This window comes from Grammomys surdaster, unplaced genomic scaffold (assembly GCF_004785775.1).
Source record: "Grammomys surdaster isolate TR1022 unplaced genomic scaffold, NIH_TR_1.0 138, whole genome shotgun sequence".
NCBI lineage: Eukaryota > Metazoa > Chordata > Mammalia > Rodentia > Muridae > Grammomys > Grammomys surdaster.
Genome location: NW_021604596.1, coordinates 6549112 through 6572638, shown reverse-complemented (window position 1 = coordinate 6572638; position 23527 = coordinate 6549112). Strand labels below are relative to the sequence as shown.

Below are 23527 nucleotides of genomic sequence, written 5' to 3'. Positions count from 1 at the left end.
ATAGTAATAAAATCTGGATCATATCAGTACAGATGCAAACAGGTCAATCAATACAATCAAATCAAAGACCTAGAAATAAGCCCACATACCTATGGCCATTTAAGTTTTGACAAAGAAGTCAATAATGGAATATACAAGGGAAACAGAAAAGTATCTTCAACAAATGGTGCTGGCCTAATTGGATGTTTGTATGTAGAAGACAAATAGATCCGTATTTGTCATCCTCCACAAAGCTCAAATCAAAGACTTCAACATAAAATGAGATACACTGAATCTAAAAGAAGAGAAAGTGGGAAATACTCTTGAACGCATTGGCACAGGAAAAGATCTCCTAAACAGAGCACCAATGGCTTAGGCTCTTAGATCAACAACTGAGAAATGGGACCTTCTAAAAGAGGAAAGCTTCTGTAAGATAAAGGAAAGGACATTGTCAATAGGAGAAAAGAGCAACCCACAGGATTGGAAAAGATCTTCCTCAATCCTACATCTGACAGAAGGCTAGTATCCAAAATATATAAAGAACTCAAGAAGTTAGACTCCAAAAACCCCAATAACCCAATGAAAATATGGAGTACAGAGCTAAACAGAATTCTCAACAGTGGATTCTCTAATGGCTGAGAAACACTTAAATGGTCAACATTCTTAGTCATCAGGGAAATGCAAATCAAAAGAATCCCGAGGTTCCATCTTATATCAGCCAGTCAGAATGGCTATGATAAAAAACTCAAGGGACAGCACATGCTGGCAAGGATGAGGAGAACAAGGAATACTTGTTCATTACAGGTGGCAATGCAAACTTGTACAACCACTCAGGAAATAAATCTGGCAGTTTCTTAGAAAATTGGAAATGGTTCTACATGAAGACTTAGCTATACCACTCCTGGACATATACCCAAGTTGTCCCATTATACCACAAGGACACATGCTCCATTATGTTCTTAGCAGATTTGTTCATAGTTGCCAGAAACTGGAAACAATACAGATTTCATTCAACCAAAGAATGAACGCAGAAAGCATTTGCACCATAAAATACTATACAGTTATTGAAAGCAAGGGTGTCATGAATTTTTCCAGTAAACAGATGGAACTGAAAAACATCATCCAGAATGAGGTAACCCAGATCCAGAAGGAAAGTCAAAGGACATTGGTGATACATGGATATTAGCCATCAAGTACAGAATATTCATGATACACCCTACTGACCCAAAGATATTAAATGAGAAGGAAGCCAAAACAAGAATGCTTGAATCACACTTAGAAGAGAAAACACACTAGTCAGAAAAGGCAGAGGGGTGGGAGAAATCTGGGGCTTTTGGTGAGGAAGGGGAAGCAGGGTCAGATGCAGGGAGAAACCAGAGAGAGGACCAGTGGTCCATGAGAATGAATGGACATCTGCAGCTGCCTGGAGTGATGGAGAGGGAAGAATCTCTAGGAAGTCTCAGAGACTTGGGATAGGATAGGCTTCCAGGAATCAGTACTGATGCCAAACAGTAGAGACATGAACCCTATAGAGGCCACCTCCTATAGACAGGCAGGACCTCCAGTAGAAGGATAGAGACTGAAAACCCATTCCATTGGCAAACACCAATCCCTGTCATTTCTAATGACACTCTGTTATGCTTGCAGATGGAAGACTAGCATATTGTCCTCTGAGTGGCTATACTAAGCAGAGTGGATGGAAACAGAAGCATATAGCCACAGCCAAACAACAGAGGAAGGTTGGGGACAGTTATAAAGAATTAGGGGAAGGATCAAAGTCCCAGAAGTAGATGGTAACCTCATAAGAAGACCAATAGGATCAATAAACCTGAGCCCCTGGGAGCTCTCAGAATGTGAACCACCAACCAAAGAACATATATGGGTTGTAACGAACCTTCCCCATTCCCACATCATGTAGCAGATAGGCAGCTCCCTCTTCATGTCTACGCTGTCTGGCCTCAGTGGGAGAGAATTCACCTAATCTGGCAGAGATTCGATATGCCAGTGTGGAGGCATACCCAGGGGGTTCCCACCCTCTCAGAAGACAAAAGGAGGAAGGATGGGGGTAAGGAATTTAGGAAAAGAGGGACTGAGAAGGGGAGCAGCATTTGGGATACGAACAGACAAATAAATAAATTATATAAAACAAAGATTATCATATAGCTACTCTATCTGTGATCAAGATAAGAAGAACTACACCAGCTTCATATTGGTGGAGAAAACTGCCAAATATTGCTTGATTATGACTATGAATTGGATTATTTTTTAAAAAAGCACTGTTGTTTAATTGATAATTATGAAGAAACTATGAGTATACTATAATTATGAGGAAACATTGGCACTTTTATTATTGCCACCTTGGGGATAAAATGAATGCTTTACAAAAGTTCAACATGTACTTCACTTTTACCATATATGGAAATGCAGCTTCTCACGTTTAAACTGGCTCAGCTGTTAGGAAATCCCATTTCTGAGGCAGATTGGCCTCCAGAAATGCATCATGGGCAAAAAATGATTGTGCTTCCTCTCAGCCTATCATCACGGCATGCTTACTTCTTAAGCTACTCATAGAAGACAAAGAACACGGCACTAGGTTATGATCACCAACTCTGTCATGTCCTCTTGAATATCCACAATCCCCACGGGCAAAGACATCCTAAAAATATCTCAAAGGATAACTGCAGAGATATAAGAAGAACGGTTTGTGTGTCCTCTACTTCTTGGCAGCAGGGTTTGTTGATTTACCATGTGCCATGAGATCATGATATGCCCCATTGGAGCCTTGGTTTCAGAGGCAGATCCTGCTTTATATTATAAAAAAAAAAAGTCACAAATTTTGCCTCTGGCAATGACTACACTTGAAAAGCCTCTTCTGGGGAAACCAGTCATTTAGATTGTAAGTCAAAAAATGCAATTAGAAAATGGGAAGTATTTGAGCAATTCCTAAATATTGAATGTTTGTCTTGGATTTTTAAAAAATTTTATGATTAAAAACTAGTGTTTTGCAGAGTGTTTCTTATAGTCACATTTTAAACAATGCTTTCTCTTTTTTAATATTTTTTTAAAAATTGCTCTAGCATGTGTCAATTCAAATTATTAAGGTGTTTTTAAGATGCTTGTTAGCAAAATACAATTCATATAAGTATCACAAAACCTGCTTTTAATTACAATGTATAGTAGTAATATAGACCATGAGACATATTTCCTTCTTAACTAAATGGTTTATCACAGGACATGCTAAATAAAAATCCTAGGAGTTTCACCCAGGATTCTGGTTTTTTGTTTGTTTGTTTGTTTTTGTTTTTGTTTTTGGCTGAACGTATGTCATTGTCAATTATAGGATGCTTCCCCAAGTGGGATCCTTCAGGTCAGTTCTGTTAGAGGTAAAGAATATAAGTGAAAGTGTATCCATGATCTGTAGGACATAGCAATCAAGAAAGAAAAGTCACAAAATAGTAAACAATGTAAAGTCAGATTAGTGACAATTTTAGAGGCTCTGATTAAGCCTGACAATGCTTCGAATACAAGAGGTAGTTTATACATCTGAACCATGAAGCCACATGAAAACAGTCAAAAAGGAAATGAACCAAATGGTAATTGGGAGGCCAGGAACCTCATTTCCAGATGCATCTATCCATTTCTGTTTCTATTGAAAAATACAATTTAGACATTTACACAGCATTCACTAGCATCAAACATAATCGTATTTACATTTGTTTGGTTTATTTAATCAGTAGAGATGATAAAATTAAACAATAAACTTAGGATAGATTGTCAGCTTGAATTACCTCTTGCTACAACATAAGACAAAAGTGCACTTAAAACAGTCATTTCCTCATGGCATTTTTTTTGTACTATTTTAATTCAATCATTCTCTATAAATAGAAATGCTTCATGTTTTTTGTTTAATTTTTACAGTAAAGTGGTCACTGGTAATACCTGAACAGTGATATAGTGCCATAGGACCTTACCTACAAGTTTTTCATGTGTTCAAAAACATTCAACTTTCTTTTAAAATGATCAATATATGCACATAAAATATTTCAATTAATATTATGTAAATTCATATTGATAAAATCTAATTTTACTTTAATTGATGAGAGACAAAAATCTATGTACATATAAAGTTTCAATACAATAAAATGAGTTCCATTGAAAGCTCTACTATCCACAAGACACACAGAGGGATAATCTAGAAGTTCTTGCATTTTCTTCTAACATTGTTACCTATGCTTCAGTATATAAACTTCTATCATTGAGTATTAAACTTCTGTCAGTGAAAAAACTCCAAAGTGAACTACTATCCTGATGACTTTTATCTTGTCACTACATAGATTAATTTTGGTGAATTCAATATTTTTATGTGGTGTTATTCAATGTGATTCTTTTGGATTCAACTTCCTTAACACAGTTTCCTTATTAAATGTTATCTTTAAATCAGTTATATTTTTGAAATTCAATCATAGCTTCTCTGTAGCTTTAGTCAAAAATTCTTCACTGCTGCAGATTGCTAAATGTGGACATACACAATGATGTTTATGTCTAATTAATACAGATGAACAAAAGAGATTACTTCAGGCTGCAGTCCTTTGGAGCAGTGTCATTGTTAACTTTCTAACAGGAATCATTGTGTGTTACATTTTAGACGATAAGTATCTATATGTCTCTCACTGATGCCATCTTTCTCATAACTAATTTTTGCTGAATTGTTTTCTATTTTTATCTTATTTCACTCCCACTATCTGAATCATTCCATCCATTTTTACTACACTTTTCATTGAGGTCTTACTCTTTCTAGTACTTCATTAATGTTTATCTCACTTTATCCAAGTACATTTTCTTTTAGCTTCTCTGAGGACAATTTTACTTATAAACTTGATACAGCATACAATCACATAGAAAAAAGTGTCTCAATAATAAAGTGTCTGCATTGGGTTGGTCTGTCTGTATGTGTCTGTGTTAATTGCTGGACAAATACCCAGGGTACCATGGGTGGCACAATTCCCTAGGCAACAGTATTAGTGGAGAAATCTATGATCACAAGAATATAAGCAAGTGAATTTTTGTGCTTTAACTTAATTTGTGTGTTTGATGTGACTAGATCTAGGAAGTTCCTGTACTACTCCACATAATAGACTCTGGCTTAAAATTTTAATCTGAAATAAATTCCTCTATTCCCCCATGAAGCATTTTGCCAGGATATTTTAACACAGTAACAGAAAAGAAACTTGAGAATCTCCCTCTCTCACCCTCTCCCTCCTCCTTTCTCTCCATATCTATCTATCTATCTATCTATCTGTCTGTCTGTCTGTCTGTCTGTCTGTCTATCTGTCTGTCTCTCTACTTATCTATCTATCTATCTATCTATCTATCTATCATCTATCTATCATCTATCTATCTGTCATCTATCTATCTATCAATCTATCTCAATATATAATTAATGTTTTTTTTTCTCTTAGCAACAGATCTTCTCAAAGAACAATTTACTTTCAGATATCTGTGTTTTATATAAGAACTAGAACGTGTTTCTTGCTCACCTAAAATATTCCTTTATATAAAAATGTCAGATATACTAAAATGACGAAACCATTTTATTATTTGGCCAAATAATAAAATTATTTTATTATTTGATTTATCTTGTAATTACTTCAAATTTAAAACTACAATCCATAATGTCCTTTAGATTTTAAAGCTCATTTCACTTTTATTATAAATATTTCCACATTTTAAAATTTAGAGAACTATATATTTGTATGCCATGACCGGGGATAGGATATGGATGGTCAGTAAGTAGATGGATTGATTGATATTTAATGATCACTTGGAGCACTACAAAAGAATGCATTTTGCTGTATAAAACAAAATTTAAACTAAATGGTAAAAGCATCAGAAATTTCCCTTGCCCTCCATAAGAAGACAACAAAACATTTAGATCCAGATACATATACAAAATAAAGCATAAATCCCACTTTTATTGTTTTGTCACCCTAGGTAGTACAGTTTCAAAAGTCATAATTGGATTGCACTCTTAGGTATTTTTCTACCTAGTGAAACACTTGACCAGTTTTCAGGGCAAAACAAATAAATAAAACGTTTGAAATATAGCAAAGCGACAGGAATACAACAAGACAGTTTTTTTTCAGCTGGGAGTAGAAGTTATAGGCGACCTCACTTTCATCAAATCTTTGATTAGCTCAGTAGGTTCCTCTCATATTCCTGTTCCTAAATCTCTCTCCCTCACTCCACTCAGAATCTTCCTTCTGAGAATAAAGTGTAATTCTGTAGCATTCTGAAGTTGAATATTGATCATCTTTGGGAACCAAGAAAAAGTAATATATTTCTCAGGTCAATGATTTTTGAAGTATAATACATTACCAATCCATTCAGAATATTTTGTTGTTATATAGTAGTAATCACACACATTTTTGTGGAATTAAAGAAAAATGAATAAAAAGAATGCTTAGATATGTCTTTATGGGGGAAATTCACCTGTCATGACAGTTCATAGCCCTTAGAAAGACTCTTGAGTCCCTGTATGTCTTAGGGTTTTACTGCTGTGAGCAGACACCATGTCCAAGGCAACTCTTATAATGACAACATTTAATTGGGGCCAGCTTACATGTTCAGAAGTTCAGTCCATTATCATCAAGACGGGAATATGGCAGCATTTGGGCAGGCATGGTGCAGGAGAAGCTGAGAGTTCTACATCTTCATCTGAAATTTGCTAGCAGAATATTGACTTCCAGGCAGTTAGGGTGATGGTCTTAAGCCTATGCCCACAATAACAGGCCTACTTTAACAAGTCCACACCTCCTTAATAGTACCACTCCTTGGGCCAAGCATATACGAACCATCACTCTATAGGAAGAGACTGATGAAGGAGACAGAGCAAAGGAAAGTTCACTATGCTTTGGAGAGAGAAGGCCAAACAGCCTTGTGAGATTTTGGATGAAGTGGCCTCATGCCACTTTTACATGTGGGTGGTTGGAGGTGTTGAGTTAGGACTAAAGGTAACTGAGCAACTAAAGTTGAGGACAGATTTAGGATGCTGAGATAAGTATTAGGGAGGGCATGCTAGCTGCAGAAGTTAAATAGCACCCAGCAATTGTGCCAGAAAGGTAAGTTAAAATTGAACAACTGTGTGTGTCTGTGTTTTTCATCCATGGATCTACTATTTTCCTGGAAGGAAACTGGTACTCTGATTCATTATGGGAGTTTAGGTGGGGTAACAAAGCTACATGCAACAATAAAGGACATTGAGCAATTGCAAGTACACAAAATATAGTCTGATGACCTAGCAATTCTTCAACTAGCATCTACTATCAGGGTCATGTATTTAAACAATCCTGCCAAATTGAGAGCACAGCTCAGACAGAAAAAGTTGTAATATATGTAGTTTTTATGCTTATAGAGAAATTAAGAAAAGTGAGTGATCTCTTCTATTATATTTATTTCCACCTCAGAGCTTCCAACATTATGTTTAACATTTTACCTAACAATTTATAAATGACAGGGTTGGTTTTATGTGGGAAACACACTGAATAAATTAATTTGCAATTCAGTTGCTTTAAATTGGTTCTACTTGGCACACAATGGTGAGTATGTTTTCTGGAAAGACTCTAGTGACCCTCACTTTTGTATGGTCATTGTACTAAAAGCATGGGCAACAATGCTCAAGTGGACAGTCCAACAGAGTGATTCAAGCAAATCCCCACAAGAGACTTTGAAATGGAGTAAATACCCCCATTGACTTTCAAGTGAAAACTACCATGTTTTGAAATAAATGGCAGGACACCTAGGCCAGAGAGACTCTTAGCCACACCACAGTTAGGAACTGAATATTTCCAACATCCTTGAAATGCTTCAAATGTTTTATTTCCTGAATCATCATTGTTAATGTACTGCCCAAGGGATATTTCAGCTTTATAATTTTGAATTCCTTAGCAGAGATCCTATTTGAGTTGGGTCTGTGTTTTGACACCTGCTTGTTTAAAATATTTAGGTAATAGTTATGATCAATAGTAACTGATCCTAAGTTTCAATTTTTATCTTTTATTGAGAATACATTTTTTAACAATGTATTTTGATTATCAATTTCTCCTACCCCTGTTCCTCATAGTTTCTCCTGACCTCTTCTATCTTACAGATCCATAACCATTTGTTTCATCTTAGAAAACAAATGGGCATCTAAAATAATAATAATAAAGTTAAAAAAGGTAGAACAAAACAAATTGAAATATGATAAAATAGACAAAAAAGTATAAAAAAAAAAGCCCATATAGTTTCAGACATACATGTTCACACACAGAGCAATCTCATAAAAATACAAAACGAAAAGCCATAATATATACAAAAATGACTTATGAGGTTAAGCAATAAAAGTAAATGAAGGCTCTGACTCAACAATATGAGACAAGTGTATCCACAGATACTGCTAGATTCATTGGCCATCTACTACTATACATGGGGCCAACCATTAAGAGTCTTTTGTTTTTCCAGTGAATCCCCAATGAAACTCCCTTGGAGAAAACTAAGTTTTTATTGCAAGTTATCAATTAGAGATTTACTTCTGTGTTAGGGATGGGGGAATGTGTCTACTTATCCTTTCAGCTCTAGGACGTTATCTGGTACAGACCCATGTAAGTAATGTATGTGCTGCTGCAGTCTCTCTGAGTTTATATGTGTGTCAGTCATGTTATCTTTAGAAGGCCTTGTTTCCTTGCTGTTCATCTATTTTTCCTTGCTCTTCCATACCCTCTGGTGGTTTAATGTTTTGTAATAAATTTCCTGAAATATCACCTGTGTGACAAAGTGTATGCTCCTCATATCTTTTTATTTTGTTCTTCTTTCCATGAAAATAAAACACACACACACACACACACACACACACACACAAACACAAAGTGATGAGTGATTTTCAAACATTATAACCTTTCTTATAAACAACAATCCCTGCAGCTTTTATAATGATTTGTGTTAAAATTTTGTGTTCTTTTTTGTAAAACTACAAACTTCTAATAAATGAATCCACATTCTCATTGGCCCTTGTCAGCTGTAAATCCTCTTTGTTTATTTTAACATAGTCAAACCAGTTAAGCTGGTTAATTATACCTGGATTTATGTTGATATATTTACTCATCAATTTTGAGGAATTAATTCTCCAAGCTAAACCCAGCATAACATTCTTTGTAGAACCAACCCAGAAGAGACAATTACAAAAAAAGCTCTGGCTTTGACTCTGTTACATTATGTTCATTCTTCATGACGTCTACATCATTTTTCATCTTACTACTAGCATCTTTGTCTAGGAATCATGAGTTTTCTCATCAGAAAAGATGTGTACAGGTGAAATGTAGGCCGAAGTCACTCTTTTCTGATGATTCTTTGACAGGACACTAAGGTTGCGTAACAATAGACTATTGAACACTCCAGTCTTCCAGTTAGTAGGTAGAATATCTCCTCTGGCATTCCTCTTCAGTCTACTGCTAAGCCTGTTTTGGGCATGGCTTATAGAGCAATCATATCTCACACTAAGTAGGAAGAATTTTTAGCTACTGAAGATAATTTTAATGATGTTAGTAGCAATGGTATGCAATAGATCTTAACTTGCAAATGATTGTCATTCTGCTTTGCTTCTAGTAACAACCATCAACTAGTATACTAATGTTGACAGAAAACTATACCTTTCAGGTAATCAAAAGACATAAATATTCTAACAAGGTGCATTGCACTAAATTACAAGTAAAGATCAACTAGACACTTGTTATAAAGTTCAAAACTACAGGGAACAAATCCCACAGAGTTGATTTGAATTATAATTGGCCAAATTTATTAACTCTGCTAGTTGGGCAGTAATTTCTAACCCAAATCAGAAATGTAGATGGAGAAAGATTTTTAAAGATGAACAAACCTCACAAAGACTCTACTTACATAGAATTCCAGATAAACCCACAAGTATTCCATTTCCGTAGAAACATGAGAAATTGCCCCATTCCTCTAGTTATGTGAGGAACTCCCATTCCTTCTGACCACAGAAATTAGGATGTTTATAGAAGCCAGAGGAAGCTGTGAAAGATTTCACAACAGTTACACATTTTGGAGGATAGGGCAAGGGGTTGGAACTTTTAGGATTTAAGTCAGAGGCCAATAGATAATAAAGTGAGTTCCTGGTGAAAAATGGAAATTTCTTACCCATCATGTACTGAGAACAAAAAATAAGTCAACTAAAAAGATCTTGAGGACTTCCTCCAACTCTCTGCCTTCCCAAGTGGTCTATGTCTCCATTCACCCGGCATAATGATTGTTGTGGTTCAGATTTTGCTTATAATCTAAGGTTTGAATGAATGAAAGGTAAGTAACTTCAGAAAACCTCAACAGAAGCAAATTTATTCAGTGCATCTATGGAAGCATAAATTCTCATGTTTGATGTGACAATTATTGTTTCAGTTACACAAAAGAAGTAACCTCTAGAGATGTATGGGTAAGGGAAAGTATTTTTTTAGGAACCACATTGTAGTTATTAGAGGAGTGCAATAATTTTCCTTAGAAATTTAAAGTTAAATACACGAGTATGCAGCAGAATCATCAAATTGGTAGGAATATTTGAGAATACATGTGAAGGGGAAGAAGTGAGTTTGAATTTGGGTTCAAACTTTAACAATTTTATGGGAGGAGATTAGGTTAACTAGAAATAGCTGTTACTAAAGGTGTTTTATTAGGGTTTATATTGCTGTGACAAAAGATCATGAGCCAAAATACTCAGGGACAAAGGTTTATTTCATTTCACAGTTGTTTTCCATCACTAAGGAAAGTCAAGGCGGGACTTCAAGAGAAGAACCTGGGACAGGAACTGATTGTGCATGCTACCACAGTCTCTGGGAGTTCATGTATGCATTGTGTCCTACTATGCTTAAAGGCCTTGTTTCCATCGTGTCCTTCATTGCCTTTTACATTTGCATACTCTGGTCCCACTTCCACCTAGATAATTGAGCACTGAAAAGAAAGATTAGAGACACCACATTTAGCGTTAAAAGTTTCAAGGTCTCTTACTCTCTGCACATTGTCTACCCATGGGTCTCTGTACTTATTTCTATTTGCCCTAGAAAGAAGCTTCTTTCATGATGTCAAAGCAGGGAACTGATCTATGACTGTAGCAGAATGTCATTAGGAGCCATTTTATTGATGCCTTCCTTTAGCAGAACAGTGGCTATTGGTATTCACCAATGCCTGAGCCTATCTAGTCTCATATTCATGGCTGTAACTCTGGGCTTTCCTAACCATGCATAAGTCCCCTAAAATAATGACTCTGAGACCTAATTATATTTATGAATGAATCCTTAGACCATAAGCTTTGGCCTGCTCTCTGACTAGCTCATATATCCCATCATGTGGCTCTTTATCTGGTCCTCAGTTTATAACAACCTTCTTCTCCTGTATCCAGGCAAATTTCCCCATGCCTGACTCAAATCCATAATTCCTCTCTATTTGCCAGATGATCCACCTTCTATTCCTGCCTTAGCTCACTGATCAATAGCTTTGTATTGACAGGTAAATGTTTTTACACTGTACACAAGAGATTATCTCTACACTTAGCCTCCCAAGCTGTGACAGATAAAGGTTTTTTTTTTATTTGACAGATACTGAGCTTTCTTATGATCACTCAAATAGGTCTTAATTTTAGATATTCCTCCTTATATTCCCTCCTTTGGTCCCCTTTTCCATTCTCCCCAGTTTATCCTCATGCTACAATCCTCTATCATATACCCATAGGAATATGTTCTAAGTCCCCATCACAGGAAATTCCATTTTTCCCCACAAATTCTGTCCCTCTATACCTACATTATATGATTATACAGATCATACCTTGTTTATAAATGAATTATTGGCTAGTACATAAGCTAAACTAAATCATATTTAAATTTCTGGGTCTGGGTTACTATCTTAGGGTTTTATTGCTGTGAAGAGACTATGACCAAGGCAACTCTTATAAAAGAGAATATTTCATTGGAACTGTATTATAGTTTAAGAGATTCATTCTATTATCATCATAGCTGGAAGCATGGTTGTGTACAGGCAGACAAAGCACATGATCTGAATATAGTCAGGAAGAGTCTCCATCTTGAAAATATATGAGATCTCAAAGCCCTGTCCCCACAGAAAAGTGACACACTTCCTCTAACAGGGTCCCACTTCCTAGTAGTGATATTTTCCATGGTTCATGCATATTCAACCCCACTTTAACTCCTTGGTCTGCATAGACTTGTTCAAACATATGAGTGTATGTGAGCCATACCTAGCTAGAGCATAATGCAAAATACTTTTAGTCTAACTTCAAAAGTCTCCATAGTCTATCACAGTCTTAATATTATAAGTCCAAAATTAAAAGTCTGTTTTGAGATTCATATAATCTCTTAACTGTAATCCTGAATAAATCAAAAGCAAAAATCAAATTACATACTTCAAACATCCAGAATATACATTATTATTTCAGAAATTAGGGAAGGGAGCATAGTAAGGAAATATTGGACCAAAGCAGTACTGAAAACTAGCTGGGCAAACTCCAAATTTTCATCTCCATGTCTGATGTTAAAATGCTTTTCAGACCTCCAACTCCTTTCAGCTTCCTTAACTGCAATACATTTCTTTCTCTTAAGCTAATTCCACTCCCTTTTCGAATCTTTCTTCAATAGGTATCCCCTGACTCTGGCATTTCTAACTTCTTTAGGTCTACAAGGTAATCCTGGCTTCATGTTCACAGGTTTTGGAACACAGCTTCTGCTGCTACTGTTCTTGATGGTCATTCCATGGCACTAGCATCTCCATAATGATGGAGTCTTCTATTGCACCTGGGTTGTGCTTTCACCAGTAGCCTCTCATAGGTTCTCTTCTTGATACCAAGGCTCAACTTCTTTTCACAACTCCTTTATCCTTATTCTTCAACTGACACTGAGGCTACATCTTCACCAGTGCCCTCTTCTGGTCTCTCACAGTGCCAACATCAGTGGTTCTCTATGGAGCAGTGGGCTGTGAGAAGCAGCTGGGATCCTGGTCGAGCACAGGCCTCGAACCCCGGACTCTAATTGGACAGCAGGTATTTGGCTCTGCTCCCAGGCCCTGGTTCTTTCCACTTAGCTTCAGCCCTCCACAGCCCCTCCCACAGAGAGGTCTATGGCCATCAGCCATGAGGAACAGTGCCTCAAGCTCTCCCACATGTAGATGAGGTATGTCCAAGCTCCCAGACCAAGCCAATAGGTGTTATCTACTGCCAGACCCTAACCCACCTTGAAACTGTACATAAAGGCTCTATTCAGGAGAAGTAAAGGTGTGCAAGAATCATCCCATTGTCCAAGAGTTTCTGTCACAAAAGCTGTAACACTTGGGAAGAGATCTGCTCTCCTGGAGTGCCTTCAGGACCCTCCCCTCCGTGCTAGCCAGCGAGTGCCTCATTGGCACAGCCCGGACTGGCTTAGCACAGAAAGACAGGTGCAGCACCTGGGAGTAACTGGGTAATGACAGCAGAGACACAGGCAGAGGCAGCAGTGGAGGCAGCAGAACCAATTTCCCCTCCCTGCGTGCACTCTGTCCCTTTGACCTGGAACCCCGCACCCTGCCAGTCTGGAGATTGTCATGGGACACCCTCCAAAACAGGAACCCACAGTTCTCCATTATCCCTTCATGCCTTTATACACAGTACCACCTAGTTTATTCCTACATATTAGCAGGTTTAGAAGCCAGCACGAGGCAAAACGTTTTTGCTGCGTATAATGGCCTTTCTGGGCCTTCATGTAAGGATATTCCTGACACATTCCTGGCCACATTTGCTTTCCTTAGTCATAGAGGGAAATTCCATCCTTGATTCTAAAACCATAATTATGTGGCTGAAGTTGCCAAGTTCTTCTACTTGCTAGGTCTGGAATACAGCACACTTGTTCAATTACATCTTCACCAGCTTTCTGTTTTCTGGGATTTCCTTCACTCCATAAGCTTGGCTCTTCTGGAACTTGTTTTGTTACCCAGGCTGATTTGAACTTAGAAATCTCCATGCCAATGTCTCCTGAGTGCTGGAATGAACCTAAGCTTTTCCTTAATTTCATTTCATTATAGATCTTTATAACCATGACCACTATGCCTCAAAACCTGGATTAAAGATGTGTATCAATCCTGATCCCAAACATGAGCCATCCCACCTCATTATGCAGATCAAAATTCTGGGCCTTCTTTCCTAAGATCTGGTTCAGAGGTAGGTCCCCCACTTCTGAATTGCAATTCATTTTAGATATAGTCATGTACACAACTGAAATCACAATCCATCCTCATCAACTTGACAATCATATCCCCTTATGTCAAAATGAAAACAACAACCAGTTTGTAATAATACCTAACATGATATATCCATCACTCTTACAAAAGTAAATACATAGCAAATTTAGAATTGGAGGTAAGCTATCATGGGGAACACCCTTTACACAAGACTGAAGCTTAGCTAGGTGAGGTCTTGCCCTGAGGTCACCTTGCCCTTAATTTCATTTAATATCTTTAATCTGTTTATATCTTGGAGCACAAGATTTAATTCCATTCCATGCCTTGGCATCCCTTTAATCCTGAATTATACATTTTGTATTTTCTCTTTTATAATATTTTCTGTTTGAAAACAAAACAAAACAAAACAAAAAACAAACAAACAAACAAAACCAACCTCTCTTCATAAGAGTGAACCACAGGAAAAAGTTTAACTAGACTATTTTGAGATTTCCTTTGTCAATATAATTGTCAATATAATCTGAATCTCTTAACTTTAGTCCCTTCAGACAAGGCCAAAAAGCGGCCATATTCTTCACCAAAATATCACAAGAATGGTCTTTAGACAACATATTAAAATTCTTCTCTTCTGAAACCACTTGCTCCAGGCTCCTACAGTTCAAATCACCGTTGTCACCACTGTCTTTCATATTCCCAAAAGGATGGCCAGAGTTGAGCATATATATCATTCCTCAAAGACCTGCCTCTACAGTTAGACACTTCCTTTAACAAGGCCATGTGAGGACAAAAAAATCAAAATACCTCAGCAGAGCCCACCAGACCACCAACAATTTGCAGAGAGCAGCCAAAACAAAAAAATTAACAAGTTCCTCCTAGGACAGGGTGACCACGAATGTAAGAACAAGCAAAGACAGGCCTTTACAAGTCTAAACATGCCCAAATGAGAAATGGGCCATCTGGTGTTTTTCTTCCCCTATCAGGAGGTCTGAGGTTTCATGGCCAAAAATAGTTATCATGATCACCAAGAAAAGCTTGCTATGCCCATCAAAATGATAACTTATACCTATTGCTGATATTTAAAATACCCAATCAAATGTAACTGTGACAAAGTTTCCTGCTCTCCCCTTCCCTCTGTGCTGCTTCCTATATAAACTTTGAACTGTCAGAGCTCGGGGTCGAAGTCCTTCCCTTGCATGGGATGTGTTTTCGACCCGAAGGCCCCTTGCCAGTAAACTACCTTTTGCTATTTTGCATCAAGTCGGTCTCCATGTTTCCTTGAGTGTGCGCAACCCTGGGTGAGAATGGGGTCTCCCCCTCGGGGGTCCCTTACATTTGGTTCCCTGACTGGGAAGTGTGTGACCACCCAGGACTCCCGAAGACCCCTTGGAGGTAGGTTTGTGTGAATGCTGTGTGTCTGAGTGCAGCGCTGCTGTCTTTGCTGTTTCTGTATTTTGGTTTCAGTTTCTAGGCAGCTTTTGCTGCTCTGTATTTTGGTTTCAGTTTCTAGGCAGCTTTTGCTGCTTCTGTATTTTGGTTTCAGTTTCTGAGCAGCTGCCACTAAAGTTCATGAGATCTTAGTTGGCTGTGGGGGGCAGACATGCCTGGAACCACAGGCTGCAGCCCTGGGGGACACCTCAAGGGTGGAAGGGAGTCTGGGAAGCCAGACTGCCTTGTTTCAGAATGAAGGAGATGGAGTGCTCCTGCTCTGGGGGAAGACGTGGAATCCTTCCCCATCTGAAGTTGTGTTCGGTTCAGTTGATTTTATAAAACCCAACATGGACGAGTGTGCCTGACTGTGTTAGTCTTGTGTGTTTGTATTTGTGTTGTGAGTCTGTTAAGTTTTGAGAATTTTGAGATGGGACAGACAGTAACGACACCAATATCTTTGACTCTTGACCATTGGACATTAGGGGTAGAGGACAGGATTTGTCAGTGATCATTAAGAAGACATTCTGCTCTGCAGAGTGGCCCACTTTTGATGTAGGATGGCCTCAGGAAGGAACATTTATCTTGACAACTATCCAAGCCGTTAAGGCGATTGTGTTTCAGGAGGGACCTGGATCTCTTCCAGACCAACAGCCCTATATCACAGTGTGGGAGTACTTGGTTCGTTATCTGCTCCCATGGATGAAACCATGGGTTGCTCATCGGCCAAGTTCCCGGATTTTATCTGTCAGTGGAAAAGTGGCGGAGAATAAAGAGAAACCACAGACGGACAAAGAGGCCAGTGCTCCACCAAAACCCCTACTACCTCCTAAAATATACCCTGAAATAGAGGAACCCACTGAGTGGCCACTCCCCCCGCTGACTGGCTGGATCCCATACCCTCTCCTTACCCTCTTCAACCCCAGCCTATGCCTGTACCCTCTGCACCCCCAGCTCCTGCCCTGATAGAAATGGCTCCCTGTGGGCCCTCAGCAGGGACAAGGAGGTGGAGGGGGGCCATTTCTGCCTCTGAGGACCCTGACTCCACAGTGGCCTTGCTCCTTAGGGCCGCTGGACCACCTCTGACTGGCTCAAACCAGTTACAGTTATTACAGTACTGGCCTTTCTCTTCTGATATTTACAATTGGAAAAATAACCATCCTAGTTTTTCAGATAACCCTACACCTCTGACAGGGCTGATGGAATCCCTGATGTTTACACATCAACCCACTTGGGATGATTGTAATCTGCTCTTATGGGAGCTCTTTACAACTGAAGAGAATGAGAGGATCCTTATGGAAGCCCAGAAAAATGTCCAGAACGCGGCTGGCCAGCTTTTGCAGAACTTAACCCCAGCAGAAATTGATGAAGCCATTCCCCCTACTCGACCTCAGTGGGACCATAACATGGCTGCAGGTAGAGAAAGGCTGACCATCTACCACTGGGCTCTTAGTGGAAGGTCTCAGAGGGGCAGCAAGACACCCCACCAATTTGGCTAAGGTAAGAGAGGCCGAGCAGGGACCAACAGAGGTCCCAGCTATCTTTTTAGAATGTCTCATGGAAGCATATCGCAGATATACTCCTTTTGATCCTATGACAAAGGGGCAGAGAGGTAACGTTATAATGGCTTTTGTTGGGCAGTCTGCTCCAGATATTAGAAGGAAGTTGCAGCGCCTGGATGGAATACATGATATGTCAATTAGAGATGTGGTTAAGGAGGCAGAGAAAGTTTATCATAAGAGAGAGACGGAGGGAGAGAAGACAGGGAGGGAGAAGAAAGAAAGGAGAGAAGACGAGGATAGAAGGGAACAGAGACAGGAAAGGAATCTGACACAAATATTGGCCGCAGTGGTAGGAGAAGAGAAAAAGACTAAAGTTAAACAGTTAGGGGACCTGGGAGACAGATTGACGCTAGGCCCAAGGAGACCCATGGAAATAGATTGAACTACAATAAGAAGGGACCAATGTGCTTATTTCAAAGGAAAAGGCCACTGGGCTTGAGAATGCCCTAAGAAAATCAAGATGAGAGTACTGTCCTTGGGAGATGATTAAGACTAGAGGGGACAGGGCTCGGTCCCCCTCCCTGAGTCTAGGGTAACTTTGAAAGTGGAGGGGACCCCCATGACTTTTCTTGTTGATACTGGAGCAGAATACTCAGTATTAAAAAGAACTTTCAGAAAAATAAAAGACAAACAAACTCTGGTAATTGGGGCCACTGGACAAAAACAGTATCCCTGGACCACCTCCTGGAAGGTGGACCTTGGCAAGAACCAAGTGTCTCACTCATTCTTAGGAATTCCTGAGTGTCCTACGCCCCTGCTGGGCAGAGACTTGTTAACAAAATTAAAAGCTCAAATCACCTTTACTCCCTCAGGTCCAGAATTGTCCTTGTGGGGAGAGAAACCTCAAACCTTAGTAATGTTCCTGCATCTAGGGGAGGAGTACCGGCTATTCCAAAACACAGTAAAGCCCCCCAGAGGGCTACAGAACTGGTTGGATTGATTTCCCCAATCTTGGGCTGAGACAGGAGGGATGGGGATGGCAAAGCAAGCCCCCTCTATAGTCATAGAACTTAAATCTGGAGCTACACCTATTGGGGTTCGACAGTACCCCATGAACAAAGAAGCAAGAGAAGGTATAAGGCCACACATTGAGAGACTGATACAGTAGGGAATTCTAGACCCTGCATGTCCCCATGGAACACTCTGCTTCTACCAGTAAAGAAACCAGGGACTAATGATTATCGCCCCGTCCAAGACCCTAGAGAAGTTAATAAAAGAGTACAAGATATCCACCCTACAGTGCCAAATCCCTATAATTTGCTCAGTACATTACCACCTGAACAGACTTGGTATACTGTCCTAGATTTAAAAGATGCTTTTTTTCTGCCTGAGATTACATCCTGTTAGCCAGCCTTTGTTTGCTTTTCAGTGGCGGGACCTGGAAAGTGGGAGAGTTGAACAGCTCACGTGGACAAGACTGCCTCAGGGGTCCAAAAATTCTCCCACCCTGTTTGATGAGGCACTGCATCGAGATCTTACCGCTTTTTGCTCTAAGAATCCCCAGGTGACTCTCTTACAATATGTAGATGACCTCTTATTGGCTGCAGAAACCCGCAAAGAATGTGAACTAAGAACCCAGAAGATCCTGGCTGAGCTAGATGAGCTGAGGTATCGGGCTTCTGCCAAGAAAGCACAATTGTGCCGGACAGAAGTGACTTATTTGGGATACATTTTGAGAGATGGACATAGATGGCTAACTGATGCCAGAAAGCAGACCGTGATGCAGATCCCGACTCCAACCAGCCCTCGCCAGGTAAGAGAATTCCTGGGGACAACAGGATTCTGTAGACTGTGGATACCAGGGTTCGCTGCCTTGGCAGCCCCGTTGTTTCCTCTCACTAAGGAAAAAGGAGAGTTTGATTGGACTGAGGACCATCAGAAGGCCCTTGACAGCCTGAAAAAGGCCTTATTACAAGCGCCTACCCTAGCATTGCCTGATTTGACTAAGCCATTTACTTTATACATTGATGAGCAGAAAGGGATTCCTAGAGGATTCCTGACTCAGACTCTAGGGCCATGGAAACGCCCAGTGGCCTACCTATCTAAAAAATTAGACCCAGTGGTCAGTGGATGGCGCTCTTGCCTGTGAGCAATAGCAGCAATGGCTGTGCTGGTAAAAGATGCTGAGAAGTTGACTATGGGCCAAAATGTGACTGTGGTGGCCCCCCACGCCTTAGAAAGCATTATCAGTCAGCCACCAGACCGCTGGATGACCAACACCCGGATGACACACTATCAGAGCCTGTTGTTGATCGAATGAATAACTTTTGCCCCGCCCGCTATCCTTAACCCTGCTACCTTACTGCCTGATACTGATGAAAACCCAGTTCACTGGTGTGAAGAGTGTGAAGAGATACTGGCTGGAGAGGCGGGAATCTGACCTGACCTGACTGACCAACCGTGGCCGGGTTCACCAGCATGGTTCACTGATGGAAGCAGCTTCATGGTAGAAGGTAAGTATCGGGCCGGGGCAGTGGTGGTAGATGGAAAGACTGTTATATGGGCCAGCAGTTTGCCAGAAGGGACATCGGCCCAGAAGGCAGAACTTATTGCTCTAGTACAAACTCTAAGACTGGCAGAAGGAAAAATTATTAACATTTACACTGATAGCCGGTACACTTTTGCCACAGCCCATGTGCATGGGGCAATTTATAGAGAGCATGGACTGCTGACATCTGCTGGTAAAGAAATTAAAAACAAAGAAGAGATTCTCAGCTTGTTGGAAGATATTCATTTACCCCGCAAGGTGGCTATCATACACTGTTTGGGACATCAAAAATGGACTGGCCCAATAGAAAAAGGAAACCAACTGGCAGATCACATGGCAAAAGAGGTGGCACAGGGACCGATGATCCTATTAGCTGGAGAAAGACATAGACATTGGCAAAATGTTAAAAAGACAAGAGGTGTCTTCTCTGGGAAAGAGACATGAACTTACTTGACTGGCATACATCAGTTTACTCACTTAGGACCAAAGAAAATGATAACGCTGGCAAACAAATCTCCCTATCATATGCCAAGGCTACGGCAAATGGCTACAGACATCATAAAAAATTGTGAAGCTTGTGCTTTCACCAATGCTGGCTTCAGCGGAGGCCTAGAAGGGAAACGGCTGAGGGGAGACCGAACTGGGACCTACTGGGAGGTGGATTTCACTGAGGTTAAGCCTGCCTGATATGAAAATAAATATCTGCTAGTTTTTATAGACACCTTCTCAGGATGGGTTGAGGCATTCCCCACCAAGAAAGAAACAGCCAATGTAGTGGCTAAGAAGATAATGGAAGAAATTCTACCCAGGTTTGGAGTACCAATGGTAATTGGGTCAGACAATGGGCCAGCTTTTGTCTCACAGGTAAGTCGAGGGCTGGCCAGACAACTGGGGTTCAATTGGAAACTACATTGTTCTTATTGACCTCAGAGCTCAGGACAGGCAGAAAGAATGAATAGAACAATAAAAGAGACCTTAACAAAATTGACCTTAGAGACCGGCGGGAATGATTGGACAGCTTTTCTCCCCCTTGCACTGTTCCGGGTATGGAACACCCCAGGACCTTTGGGATTGACCCCCTTCGGGATCGTGTTTGGCTCACCTCCCCCAATATACGAGACATTAGAAAGCGGTGCCCACCCTGATGACGGTTCTATCCCACCATCTTTTCTCCTAGCCCGCCTTAGAGCTCTAGAAACAGTCAAGAAAGAAATCTGGGAACAACTGAAAGACACTTATGTCCCTGGAGACATGGCTGTTCCCCACAAGTTTGAAGTCGGAGACGCAGTGTTGATACGGAGACACTATACAGGGAACCTCAATCCATGGTGGAAAGGACCCTACCTGGTACTGTTGACAACCCCAACCGCCGATAAGGTAGACGGGATTCCCACTTGGGTCCACACCCCACATGTCAAAAGAGCTCCCCCTGAAGTTAACCAAGATGAGTGGACTCTGGAAAAGACTGATAATCCCCTTAAGCTGCGCCTTCACAATAGGCATTCCTCGGGTGATGGGAAATAATCCCCATGCCCCCCAACAACTCACCTGGCAACTTATAGATACAAGAACTGGAACTGTCATAACTAGTGCACAGCAAATTGCTCCCCCCCGGCACTTGGTGGCCAATCTTATACTTCTGTTTCTGACAGATCAACCGAGTAGTTGCAAGTACTGTTCCTAACATGGTATGCAGGTATGGGTTTTAGAGCTCTCCTGAGTTTGATAGAGGCAATTATTGTGATGGCCCCCAACAATTTTTTTGTGGAGCTTGGAGTTGTGTTACCTCAAATGATGGAGATTGGCAGGGGAAAACACCATCCAACTGAGACAGAGTGACTTTTTCTTTTGCAAATCCAGGACCAAACAGATTTGCCCCAGATATAGAACTATACAAAGGGAAGCCATGCTCCTGGAGTGATGTAGATGTCATAAAGGTAGAATTTACTGAAAAGGGTAGGTCAACTAGCTTTTCTAAGTGCATAATGGTATGAGATGGGGCCTAGTCTTTTACAAACATGGAGGAAGGGCAGGATCTGTCCTCCTCATTCGCCTAAAAATAGAAAGCCTCCCTGCCCTACCGATAGGTCCCAACCAAGTGTTACCTGAACAGAGACCACTCCCACGTGGTAGACCGGTAACTCCTGTACCACCCACAGAAAGATTTTCCCTCACCAGCTCCGCTTTCACCACCACAGTTATTCCAGGCACTGAACAAAGACTGTTGAATTTAATTCAGGGGGTTTTTACTGTAATAAACAGCTCACAGCCTGAGATGACCAAGTCATGCTGGCTCTGCCTTTGCTCAGGGCCCCCCTATTATGAAGGTCTCGCTACAACAGGGACTTTTAACACTACCACCAACCATGAGGCATGCACGTGAAACAGTGAAAACAGACTCACTCTCCCTGAAGTTTCAGGACAAGGACTTTGTTTGGGAAACCCCCCTACTGCCTATAAACATTTCTGTAATAAGATCCTTAAGAGTCCAAAGACTGCTGAAAATAAGTATTTAGTACCAGAAATAGATAAATGGTGGGCTTGTGGGTCTGGATTGTCCCGTGTTTTTCTACTGCTGTTTTTGATGAAACCAAAGATTATTGTGTGCTTATTCAACTAGTCCCTCGGGTCTATTACCACCCTGCAGATACTTTTGACCGCGAGCCTAGATACTCTAGAAGCTTTTGTAGAGAGCCCATTTCCTTAACCCTAGCTGTTATATTAGGACTTGAAGTAGCTGCAAGAGTAGGAACGGGGACTGCTGCATTAATCCAGACCCCACACTGTTTTCATGAATTAAGGGCCGCCATGGATGTAGATTTAAGAGCCCTGGAATAGTCAGTGTGCAAACTAGAAGAATCATTAACCTCCCTTTCTGAAGTTGTATTGCAGAATAGAAGAGGCTTAGACTTGCTGCTACATAGAGAGGAAGGCTTGTGCGCTGCTTTGAAAGAAGAATACTGTTTTTATGTAGACCATTCAGGAGTAATTAAAGACTCTATGAACAAACTTAAAGAGAGACTAGATCAGAGACAAAAAGACAGAGAAATACAGCAGAGTTGGTTTGAAGGCTGGTTTAATTGATCCCCTTGGCTGAACACATTGATATCCTCTCTTGCAGGTCCTCTTGTAATTCTACTCTTGCTGTTGACCATAGGACCATGTATCTTTAATAAAATAGTTGCTTTTATCAAAGATAGGGTCAAAGGTGTTCAGATCTTGACATTAAGATGGACATATGAGATCTTAAGAAAAGAACTTGAAGATGCCCTGTGATTTTAAGATTAAAATCAATTTTAATAAGAGTAGTAGGGAATGTGAGGACAAAAAATCAAAATACCTCAGCAGAGCCCACCAGACCACCAACAATTTGCAGAGAGCAGCCAAAACAAAAAAATTAACAAGTTCCTCTTAGGACAGGGTGACAGCGAATGTAAGAACAAGCAAAGACTGGCCTTGACAAGTCTGAACATGCCCAAATGAGAAATGGGCCATCTGGTGTTTTTCTTCCCCTATCAGGAGGTCTCAAGTTTCATGGCCCAAAATACGAGTCATCATGATCACCAAGAAAAGCTTGCTATGCCCGCCAAAATGATAACTTACACCTATTGCTGATGTTTAAAATACCCAATCAAATGTAACTCTGCCAATGTTTCCAGCTCTCCCCTTCCCCCTGAGCCACTTCCTATATAAACTTTGAACTGTCAGAGCTCGGGGTCGAAATCCTTCCCTTGCATGGGATGTGTTTCTGACACAAGGGCCCCTCGCCAGTAAACTACCTTTTGCTATTTTGCGTCAAGTCGGGTCTCCATGT

At 40.3% G+C, this 23527-nt stretch overlaps 1 pseudogene; it reads left to right on the top strand.

Moving 5' to 3' along the window:
• Window positions 1-16634: 16634 nt before the first annotated feature.
• Window positions 16635-21237, top strand: LOC114617743 (annotated as a pseudogene).
• Window positions 21238-23527: the final 2290 nt, after the last annotated feature.